The sequence below is a fragment of the Strix aluco genome, chromosome 3, assembly GCF_031877795.1.
Source record: "Strix aluco isolate bStrAlu1 chromosome 3, bStrAlu1.hap1, whole genome shotgun sequence".
NCBI classification, from domain to species: Eukaryota; Metazoa; Chordata; class Aves; order Strigiformes; family Strigidae; genus Strix; species Strix aluco.
In genome coordinates, this window is record NC_133933.1 from 110,452,824 (window position 1) to 110,463,771 (window position 10,948).

Genomic DNA, 10,948 nt, shown 5'->3' on the forward strand with positions numbered 1-10,948 from the left:
CTGTCCTCGGCTGCCATACCCAAATACCTGCAGTTCTGGAATTACATTTCAGAAAGCTGCTTCTTAAGCCCTCTCATTTGTGTGATTCATGGTGAAGATTTGGTATGTGTGTAACAGGGTTGCAATGTGGTATGTAGTGGAGGAGGAAGAGCCCTGCTCAAGAGTTAGTTGTATATGCACCTGCTTTTGTGCATAGTTTTACTGATGAGAAAATTTCCTATCAGCAATACAGAACTGGGAATGATCTGTCCAACTTTTTACAAACAAGTGGTTCAAATTCAAAAGGCTCTGGGCTGTATGTATACATGCACTGGACAGGTTGCAACCCTACACAGGTCAGTATAGCTATACACTGTATATCGAGCTGCAGAAGATATCTGGGATGCTGTGATGGAGCCTCGCACTATCTGGGAACCTCTGCAGGTGGAGTGAGGGATGCCCATGTGGACATGGAGTCTCACAGTCCAGCTTTTTGTCTCATCAGACACAGAAGCAGCAAAGGACACAACGTGAAGAGTTCTCATCACAGATTGTAATATAATTTCTCATATCAACTCTCACAGTGAAAAACGCCCACTGAGGACTGGCTAGCCAGGAACACATGTTCAACCTGGCACAAGAGCCAATATCTGGTGGGTGTCTTGATGTAGATACTTATTTTAGTGGACTTTGGGGAGCAGAGCAGAGTGAGAGAGGACATGCCTTGCTCCTTAACAAGCTCACCCATCTTTGCTCCATCTCTTCTAAATGGAAAGGAAATTGCAGGCTGTTCAGAGGAAAGACCCTAATGCCTTGTTTCTTTGCAAAATAGCAGCCCTTGTATGTCACTCCTTTAGAGCAACAAGTAACACTCTGTCTTGGATTAGTAACAGCTAATTGTCATACACTATCACAGGAGTGGATGTGCTCTTGAGTAATGATGTGTCTAGCAAGCCTTACATATCCAGATATATCCATAGGTGTTCCACAGGCTTCCCTAGTCAGATCAGCAGTGCCTTGGTAGCTTAAAAATGGCATCATGTTAAATGATGATACTCACCTTCTTCACAAACTGTCAGGATTGCATTGTGCATCCTTCCAGTGAAGTGGTTGGTATGTGCTTTGAATATTGGGATCATTGCGAGACAGTGTATTACAACTGTTTCTAGGGTTAACTGGGACTCTGGACCTCTACTGGAAGTCTGTCCGCTGCCTACTAGATATGAACCTTCCCAGAATAATGGCTATAGATAAATCTCTCCACCAGTATGCACCCAGATAATTATCAGACCAATGAGCCCAGCCCATAGTGTGTAGTGCTGGTTAATTTCTGAAGCAGCAAGTCATAAAGTTGTTGCTCAAAAAAGACGGCTATTATTCTGCTATGCATTTTAAACACTCAACCCACTTTCCAGAAGTGGGTATTAAGCAAAAGACACACCAGGAAAGTGCTTGTGATGCAGTGTCACTTGCACAGCAGAGGCGGACAAGCTTCTCCCTGTCCATATCTGCTAGGCCAGTTTTCTCTTGCAGTCCAGCCTACAGATTCTGCAAAGTTGTACAAATCATTAAGGTGGACCCAAACATCAGAGCTGCCAGTGGTTGGTGTGAGTGTAGCAGCACCTTTTTGAAAGGTGCTAGCTTCCATTAGGTCTTCAGACCTGCAAGACCGCAAGTCTCTCTATTAATGCCCATTGTTTGTATTTTTGGTTTGGGGTTGGTTTTTTTCATTTTGGTGAGGTCTTTTTGGATCAGTAGCAGTCAGGACTGGCAATGTTCTGTACATTAATAACTCTCTGCTGGGACATTGGAGATGGTTCCCCCAAAGATGCTGTACTTGCACATCAGGTCAGGTAGTGCCTGTTTATGCAGAGCCTTAAATGCAGTCCTTCCCATGTGTAGTGGGCCACTCAAGTTTTACCAGTGTTGTTTTCCCTCTATGAAGACCTCCCCTGAGTGAGGGGAGATGAAGCTAGGCTGTTGACCACATCCAGTAGTTGGGGAATGAGGCAAAAATCAGTGTTCAAGGACATCATCAGGGCTCATCAGTATCTAAGAGGAGAGGAAGTGTTTGGTGATCCTCCTTTTGTGAGGTTAAACATAGCTTCTTGTAATACATACTTTTCATTTGCTTTGGTCATCTTAGTAGCCGTTCTTTATACCAGCCTCGCTTTGAATTCTCCTGCTCTAATCAGCGGGGTGCAGTTCACGTGACTCTGTATTTACACTGTTGATGTCTGTGTCTGCGCTAGTACTCGCTGTACTATCAAACATCACTTTTTTTCCCTGATCTTAACATAAACATCTAAAATAGGTAAATTACAATGGAAGTTTAGAGCAGCTGGTTTGGAGGCAGGCATCTGCTCTAGCCACCTCTGGAGTTAGGAGAGAGGGATCCAGCCCTGCTTGACCAGAACTGGGTTCCAGATGAGTTGTGCCAGTGCCTCTGCACTACACCTATGCTGCTGCCAGTGACAGTAGCACTTACCTATCTTTGCTTTGGAAATACTTAAAAAAAAATTTCAGGATTATTTTTTTCCCCTGTAATTTCTAACAGATACAAACTGCAGCAATTTCTAACAAAATTTTCTTTCATGGCAGAAGTTCTCCATTCTTCATAGTAGAAATTAACTTGTTTTTCTGCTATTCTTTTGCTGTTAAATTTTTGTCAGTTTCTATTATTTTGCCCCTCAATGGCATCAAAGCACTATGGGTAGGCAGGCTGCAAATACAGGAGTAACCACTTGGCAGTGGAGCTGTGGGAAGTGAATGAGTCAATTCTCAGCAGGAAATAAATGAGTAGTTTAAGCTACTTCAGTGGTAACTCCATGAGTCTCAGCAACACAAGCTCTTGCTGCTGTCTGTCTGTAACCTTAGATGACTTCAAGGATTGAACTATCTGCAATTGTCTGTGCCTCAGCTCATCTACACAGTACTGCAGTCTTATTGACAGCATTTCCTACTTCTGTCATCAACATATTCCAATACATCTCCCTAATTTCTTGCTCTGCACAGATATTACTGTGTAATGCAACAATATGACTAACATTGTTCCTGTTCCTTGCCTGCCTTATCATCTTAAAATTCATTAACCACCTTCACATTCCTCCTTAACACTGTGCTTTGCTGCAACGCCTACAAAAATTTGGAAACAATCTGACTGGGAGCGAGCTGAGAACATTGCCTCACATGCCAGGCAATATATTCTCTTTGTTTCCCTGGGCTCCTCCATCTGGTGGCATCCTGCTTGTAGGCTCTTTGGGGCAGGACCATCTCTTTCTTCTACCTGACAGTGCCCAATCCTACTACCCCTGCAGAGCTGGTGTTTTAGTTACCTTTGATTTAGACAAAAATCCTTTTAGCTTAGCTTTAATTTTTAAGTAATGCACAGAATGATTTGCGAGGACATACTCTCAGATCTAGTAACTGTTGAAGTCAGAAAGCTCAGGATTAGTCATATGATTGTGTGCAGAGGAAGATTTGCTGGTTTGGTTTCTTTATGTGGTTTGTTTTACTTATTTACCTAGAGTGACAGCACTTTGTGTTTACTCCTGTCCTGCACAAAGAGCTGCAGTGGAAGCCATGGGTAGGTTCAGAATCCTGACCGTATTCCTCCACCCTGGCCTCTTTAAGGATGATGAATTCTGGAAAGTACTTCTTTAGTTAAATATCTGAATTATTTTCAAAATTATTACTTCAAAATAATACGTTTTGCTATTGTTGTCCAGGTATAGAATGAAAATTGTGTATGCTTTACAGGAAATCCTCTTTTAAAATGCTGCCCCTCTATCAATGTGGAAGGCCTAGAGTAAATCAGACTTAACGACCCTTGAAGCCAGTGGAGAGTTTTGCTTTAAACCAGTTTATTGTTCAGAAATGCGACCGCACATAGGCAGTGTCCTGCAGTGTTCTGCCTGCAATCTCTATATCCATCAGGTAGGAGCAACAACTGTTGGGAGACATCACCTCCAACCACTTCAGCATATAATGGGTCACAAGTAACTGATATCTGTAAGCATGCACGCTTGCCACCACATTGCCTTAGGTGCCTTAGCCTTCGTGTGGCCGAGAGCCTCCTGTCCACAGGTGTGCAGCCTGCTTTCCCCTGGCAGTGGGGGGTGCCTATCACTCCGGCCGCCCGTGGGGCAGGATTTTCCCCTCCTTCATCTCACATCTTTGCTCATGCGCTGTCGTTTTCGTGGCCTTGCCCCAGCAAAGCGAATACTGTGGCTGTGGTGTGTTCTCATAGGAAGCGACTGCAGCAGCAGGAGAATCGCCTGTCTTTCCTCCGTTTCTCCCACCCTTGCTTGGGGCTCAAATAATACACATGCACAGAGTGTAGCAGTCGGTCAGCAGACACCAGCCCCAGCCAGCATGCACCAGTCGGCGATAACCACATCACAAGCAGGAACCACCGACAGCAGTTTGGGCAGGTCCCACTGACGTTTGTGTAGTTTCTGCAAGGGACTTTCTGGAACAACCCTGCTGCACTGGAGGGAAGCCCTGGGGAGGCTGCTCACCTGGGCACCCACATTAACTCTCTTCCCACTGGCCACTGAGTTTCCCTTTTTTCCCTTTTTTATTTTGTCTCTCTCACTTCCCTTCACCTCTCCCTTCCTCTGTCATTTCTATTTTTCACCAAAAGCAACTCCATGCATGCCATCATATGCAGACCCTGCTGGTGGATCCCTGTGCATGTGAACCTGTCTGGGCATCCTTTGTGTAACAGCCACGTGTTGGCTGCAGCTCCCTACTCTGGGCTTCCATGCAGGTGTAAGAGAAACTGCTCTCCCCAGCTGCCATTGCCTGTGGTTTAACTCACACACCCTACCAGGTTGTCTCACTCCTCCCTCCCTCAGCTTCAGGATGGCTAAAAATGGTGAGAAATAGGATTTTTTAAAAAATAAGAAAGCAGAGAGGGGAAAAAGCATGGGTAAATGCAAGCAGTGGACTGCTGTGTGGATGAGAGTCAGGGCCCACTAGCATCCAGAGTCTCTCGAGTGCCATAGACCATTGCTATTTCAGCTCCCGCAAAGGTCTACCGTGGCAATAACTGACCAGCAGAAGAAAGCAGTATGAGTCCCTCTTCTGAAGAGAAGTTTCTGATGCTAAAGCTGAAGTGTCAGTGTAGAGGGAGATGTCAACATAGCTGCCCTTTCATCGGGATAAAAGTAAATATACTGGAAAGTAGCTGGGAAAATGAGCTGGAAAATTGGAATCACTGTACAGACCAGAGGTAGCAAGGAGAAACAGAAAGTTGAGCCTGATTTTGGAAGATAATATATTTAAGGATGTGAAAGTAAATTCAGGATGAGAAGCAGCTGTCTGTGAAAGAGAAGCTAACAAAGTCTGGGGCACACAAAGAAAGCAACAAGTCCAGGAAGGATTACAGCATAGTTTCAGCCTAAATATTTGAGGCATCTCTCTTGGAGTGGTCAAGTGCACGGGCTCAGGGTGAGCTAACAGAGCAGGGGCTCGAGCCCCATGCTGCCATGCTTGCCCTGCTGCTTGCCACTGAGCTGTGGTGGGTAATGTCATGTCCCTGCATGTCCCTGCATCGCGCTCCGGAGGGACAGGGATGTGCTCGCAGGCAGCACGGGCAGCACAAAGAAATTTTCAAGGAGTGCCAGTCAAGGAGGGACTTCTAATGGTGTGAAAATAAGTCATTTCTGTTGGTTGATTCCTGCAGCATTTGGGGCAGCAGCCCTTCCAAGAGGCACAGGATTACAGCAAAGAAACTTGTAATTATTGATTTCTCCTCATAATGGAAATATAGCACAAGGTGTGTTCAAAGTGTCCCTTGCCTTTAATTTTGGGGTGGGGAGGATGTCAGCGTATCATATGCATTCTTATCTGCTTGATGCCTATAAGAAAACAATGCCTCCATCAAGCAGTGAAGGCATTAGTAGATGAATGAGGTAAGTAGTCTGCACTGGCGTGGTATCCCCGTGTGTTTGCCAAGCTTGTGTTTTTCCTCCTCTGTTAGCAGGTCCCCTGCCCAAGAGGGGCACGTTCATCTCTGTGTCATGGCAGTTGGGACTCACTTGTCAGGGGCTTGAACTTCAAAAGGAACAGAGGCAGCCCCTTCTTTGTTAAAAGTCCTGAAACAGCCTGGGAGGGTTATTCTTTCAGAGTCCTCGGGAAAGTAATACAGAGTTTGGTAACACCTGCCATTACAGAAAATGTTCTACAGTTCAGCTGTGTTGAGCATGGCCATGAAATCATTTTTAAAGACAGCTGTGGCATTCAAGGCATACTCTTTCCCTTCCTTTTTATTTTCTGCACAACGAAACTTGGTTGGAAAGCTCTCCCTTTCTGAATACCGTGCCACAGGAATTTCACTGCCATTCTCTGAATGGGAAGAATTACACACAAAATGACAGAAATTGTTAGTAATGCATTTTTCTGCGGCTCCTGAAACTCTTGATACTGCAGTAGGTAGCTTTTGCTTTGAATGCAGGCAAGGCTGGAAATTTAAAGGAAAAACTCAGTATTCTGCGTGTTTCCAGAACACGGACTCTGCAGCGTTAGCCTTGTCCTGCTCTGGGCAGCAAGCCCAGGTGCTCTCCTGTTTGTGCAGAAAAGTTAGCATAGGCATACAGTGAGAATCAAGAACAAGAAAAAAGCCTTTGCCTTTTTATAGTATAGATTTTCATCCCAAATGCATTTTGGCAGGTATGGTGACTTATATTTACTGATACGGTTCCCATTAACTTCAGTCAGCTCCCAATTTTATGTTGTTTCCCATTAATGCAATATTTCCTATAGCTAAGGTATACTGCACTTGCAGTCACTGTGGTGCCTGTCACTGTGCAAGTTTCATATTTAAAAAAAAAAAACCAACAGATTGGGAGGTTCCCAGTCTCTTGCTGTTAGTATTTAGATTGACACTATAGGACTAGTTCAACCCAAGCTACCTTTTTGTGAATGAGACATAGCTCCACTGGTGCCGATGGGGTTCACGTGGTATAAACATGGTGTGGTGAGAGGAAAATGAGATCTGCCCACTGCGTGCTATGTAAGCCAGAGCCTCAGAAGAAAACGGCATCGTTCCCTTATATAACATTAAGCATCTGCTGAAAAGTAAATGAATTATGGGAATTCTTGATGAGTGGTGTCACTGTGGAATACCTAATGTAGAGTATTTCTCCAAGTAGAAACATTTCATGTTTCTGCTTGTTTACAGCAAGAATATTTCTCAAGAGAGCTTTAGGCTGCCAGAGCAGAGACCAAAGGGGTGTAAATCAGTGCTGTTCTGTGGAGCACTTGTGATTAAAACCGATGTGGGCTCACTGTGCGCACTGGTGCTATACTGACTTATACCACCTGAAGACTTTCACCCTGCGTGTTTAGAAGTATGACTGCAACTGAAGCCAAATTATGCCTTGCTATCCTTATTCAAGGTTGCATGTATTGATGATGGGAAAAAGGAGCTTTCTCAGCACAGTCTATCCATGGACACTTCTAAAACAAAGATAAATTAATTTTGTAGATTAGATTGTACCACCATTTCTCACACTGTGAACTGTATGACCCCAGGAGCAGAACTGAATTCAAGCTCACTACAGTGAAATCACTGTTAATAGAAGATAGTAGTAACAATAAGTATTAGATTAAGTACTTTCCAATGGTAAAACTTTAGCAGCAGAAAAAGGGGCAAGAACACGCATAATGGTGAGTAAAAGAGAACGCTATCAGAAAAGAAATAACTTACTTTTAAATGTACCTTCAAATAACCCTATTATATTAGCACATCCTTTCAACTTGGGTCATGACTGCATTAAGCTTCCTACCCAGTCAGGTCATCCTGTGGGTATAAATATATGCTCTGAGTTACATAAAAGCCATCCAATCCTATTTGCATTGTCACTTTATGATACAAAATGCTATAATGACCCTTTTTTTATGTCCATTGCTATCTATAAAGCAGGCTTAGGCCCTTGGGTTCTTAAGGAGGTCAGCTGTCGCGTTGCTCTCTTAATAACCTTCAGGCATTCCCAGAGAGTTTTCCAATATTGCAAGACATACCTGGCCCCAGGCGGGACAGTTTGGCCTCTGCCAACACCTAAGTGATGCAGACAGATCCCATGTGACAGGTTACGCAACTGAGCTGGGCTTTATATACCCGGAAGACCTTAAGCATGTAAAAGGCTGTAGGGAAAAGAGCATCAGGTGAGGAAAAACTGTTTGCATACCGTGCTTCTTGGAGTGCTTTTGGCATTGTACCAAACCATATTAGAATAAAGCTTCTGTTTCATTAGGGGGTCAACTTGTAAAAATTCCCGGGGATTTAGTAATGTATTGTGTGTTCTAAAATTGTAGGGTTTGCAATTCTATGAAGACTCAGAAATCATGGTTATTCCTCTCTGGAGAATGACACCTGGGTATATAAGGTTGTTGCAGGTATGAAAATTCTGTCTTTTTTTCTGCTTTTAATTAGATCTTTGAAATACCAGTATTTCTCTTGCTCAGACTGATTTTATTTCAAATTATTGCATGACCAACCCAGGGGAGCACTGGCTTCTGGTGGGTTAACTTGCATAACAACTCAAGTCTTAATTAAGCCTCTGCTGAAAAGTAAATGAATTATGATAATTCCTGATAATTGGTATCATGCTGGAATACCAAATGCAGAATACTTGGAAGGAGTTTATGTTTCTGCAGTGCTTAAACAGAAACTACTTCTCCATCATTTTCTGTTGCAATGGCTTTGTGTGTTTGGGGCAGTGGGAAAATGTTAATGGGAAGGAGGATGCCAGGTTCCTCAGCAACTCAGATGAGCTGTCAGTGAAACACTTCAGCCAGCTTCTGTGGTTATGATAAAGACACCTGGATCAGTATTGACATCTGGAACATTGGGGGACCAGAGTACCAATCATTATATGAAGAAAAAAATAAAAACATACATAGAAAATCTTTTCAGTCAGTTAAATAATTGAGAATAAAACAGCCCAAAAATATATATGCAAAGTATACTTGGCATTGTTAGGTTTATGGTTGGACTCGATGATCTTAAAGGTCTTTTCCAACCTGAATGATTCTATGATTCTATAAAGTAGAGCATCTTCTTTATTGTACTCCATAGTTTGATATTTACAGGGTATATATCCTTTTGTTGGAAAATCTTACAGCTTTTAGTGGTGTGATCTGCATCCAAAGTCATAGACTACAGTAGCTGAGAGGTGATAGTTGAGTGGTTGAGAGACTGAGCCTAAGGATACTGCATTTCAGTCCTAGCAGTGAATTTCTTTCACGCGTCCCTGCATATCTTTTAATATCACCTTACATAGTAATTTTATTTGGAATTTCTTTTGTCTTTATTTATTCTGCTGCTGAAGCAGCCACACTGTCAGCCACATTTATCAAGGTCAGAGCACTCAGCTCTGATTATTTAAGCTCGCAAAAAACTAGAATCTGGAAATGAAAATCAGGGTCCTTGGAATCTGTCACTACTGTCAGTGGTGCCGTGCTTTCCGTCCATGGACTGCAAGGGAAAGCATTAAAAAGAATCATTATTTGAGGCCTAGTCATCACTTCATATAAGAAATTCTACACCTAGAAAGACACATTATATGTTTTAACTCACAGCGCCAATATGCATAGGGATTTGTGTTTTGTTCTCTAGGGAGTCCATGCAACTGTGTTTCTGCTTCTTGGTCAGTGTATTATACATACTAGGCAAGCAACAGTAACTTAATTTCTTTTCTGATTGTTATTCAGATAATCAGTAATTAATTTTTAATCTTTACTTTGGCATTTCCTGCTTCTTTGTTGGACTTGACAAAGTGACTGTGATAAAGCTTGTCTGCTTGGTCTAGTGCTACCTGTGGAGCTACTAAAAGATGTTACTGATCCCTTTTAGCCTTGCTTTCCTGAATTAATAACTAACATTCAAGGGAGCATCATATGTAGGAAGGAAGAGATCTTTGTACTCCACTGGAAGTCCCTTCTCCTTTATGCCTAAGCCTCCACACTTGATTCAGCTCTCCCTCTCAGCCAAGAAGCCAGAGGGAACCCCATTAAAGTCACTGAAATCAATGAGTTACAAATGAAAGAAAAGTCATATCAGAAATGTGTCCTTTCTTTTACAAAGTGCTAAAAAGGAGGGCCTTCCAAAATGTGCAGTAATTTGTGCCGAATACTCTTCAGCAGAAAGCAGAGTCATACTATATTAAATGCCATGGAGAATAAAAAAGTGCTTTGTAGGTTCCAAAGACCTGCTTTTGTGTTGCACTCAGCTGAATCGGTGTGTAACTTGCCCCATTTCTCCCATAGACTCAAGCTGCAGGAAAAGTCGTTATCAAATCATCAGACACAGTGCTGCAATGGTCAGCGTTGCTGCTGGGTATGTTTGGGATCAGTATATCCAGCTACAGCACACACCAGCTAACTCAAAAGAAGAGGCTTCCCTTGACCCTTTAAGCTGCGTTGGGATGTGACCCAAGAAGTAAAGGCTTATGTCAGTAGTGCTGATGAGCGGCTTTTCTGCCTCCGTTACTGGTTTGGAGGTAATGAGTCACTTTGCAACTGTGATTTCTACATGTAAAGTTAAAAAACGGAAGAATTACAGAATTCTTCAAGAAAGAAAAAAAGAATAATGACTAGCAGAGGCATCAGATTTCCAAATAAGATGAACTGTTTGTAAATACAATGGACTTTTTTTGTTAACTAGTGTATAGACAGAGATTTAAAGATACAAAATAAAGTTAAAATCAGAGTAGGTGTAAACAGATTGATGGGGGTGCCATGCTTCGTTAGTGTCACCTTGTTGCAGCTTTTGCAAATTGACTTCTGTGTTAAGACTGGTTTTGAAAAGCAAAAGTTAGAAGCAATATATTCCTCATGACAAGTTACACCAAATAAAAATAACCTCTCATAGACTCTTTGTACTGTTTTGTGTTTATTACAGAATTTGTGCACTCTAACCTTTTGCTATTGAATCTTAAACATTTCTTGATGCCTTTTGTGT

General features: G+C 42.6%; 1 protein-coding gene across 1 annotated transcript in view; it reads left to right on the forward strand.

Annotated features, from left to right (window-relative positions):
- ERICH1 (glutamate rich 1) overlaps positions 1 to 10,389 on the forward strand; it is a 98,762-nt gene extending 88,373 nt beyond the window's left edge. The window contains exons 7-8 of the transcript XR_012622672.1: positions 8,302 to 8,382; positions 10,255 to 10,389. The gene's annotated coding sequence lies outside the window, so the exon portion shown is untranslated. The remainder of the gene's footprint in view (positions 1 to 8,301; positions 8,383 to 10,254) is intronic.
- Positions 10,390 to 10,948: the final 559 nt, after the last annotated feature.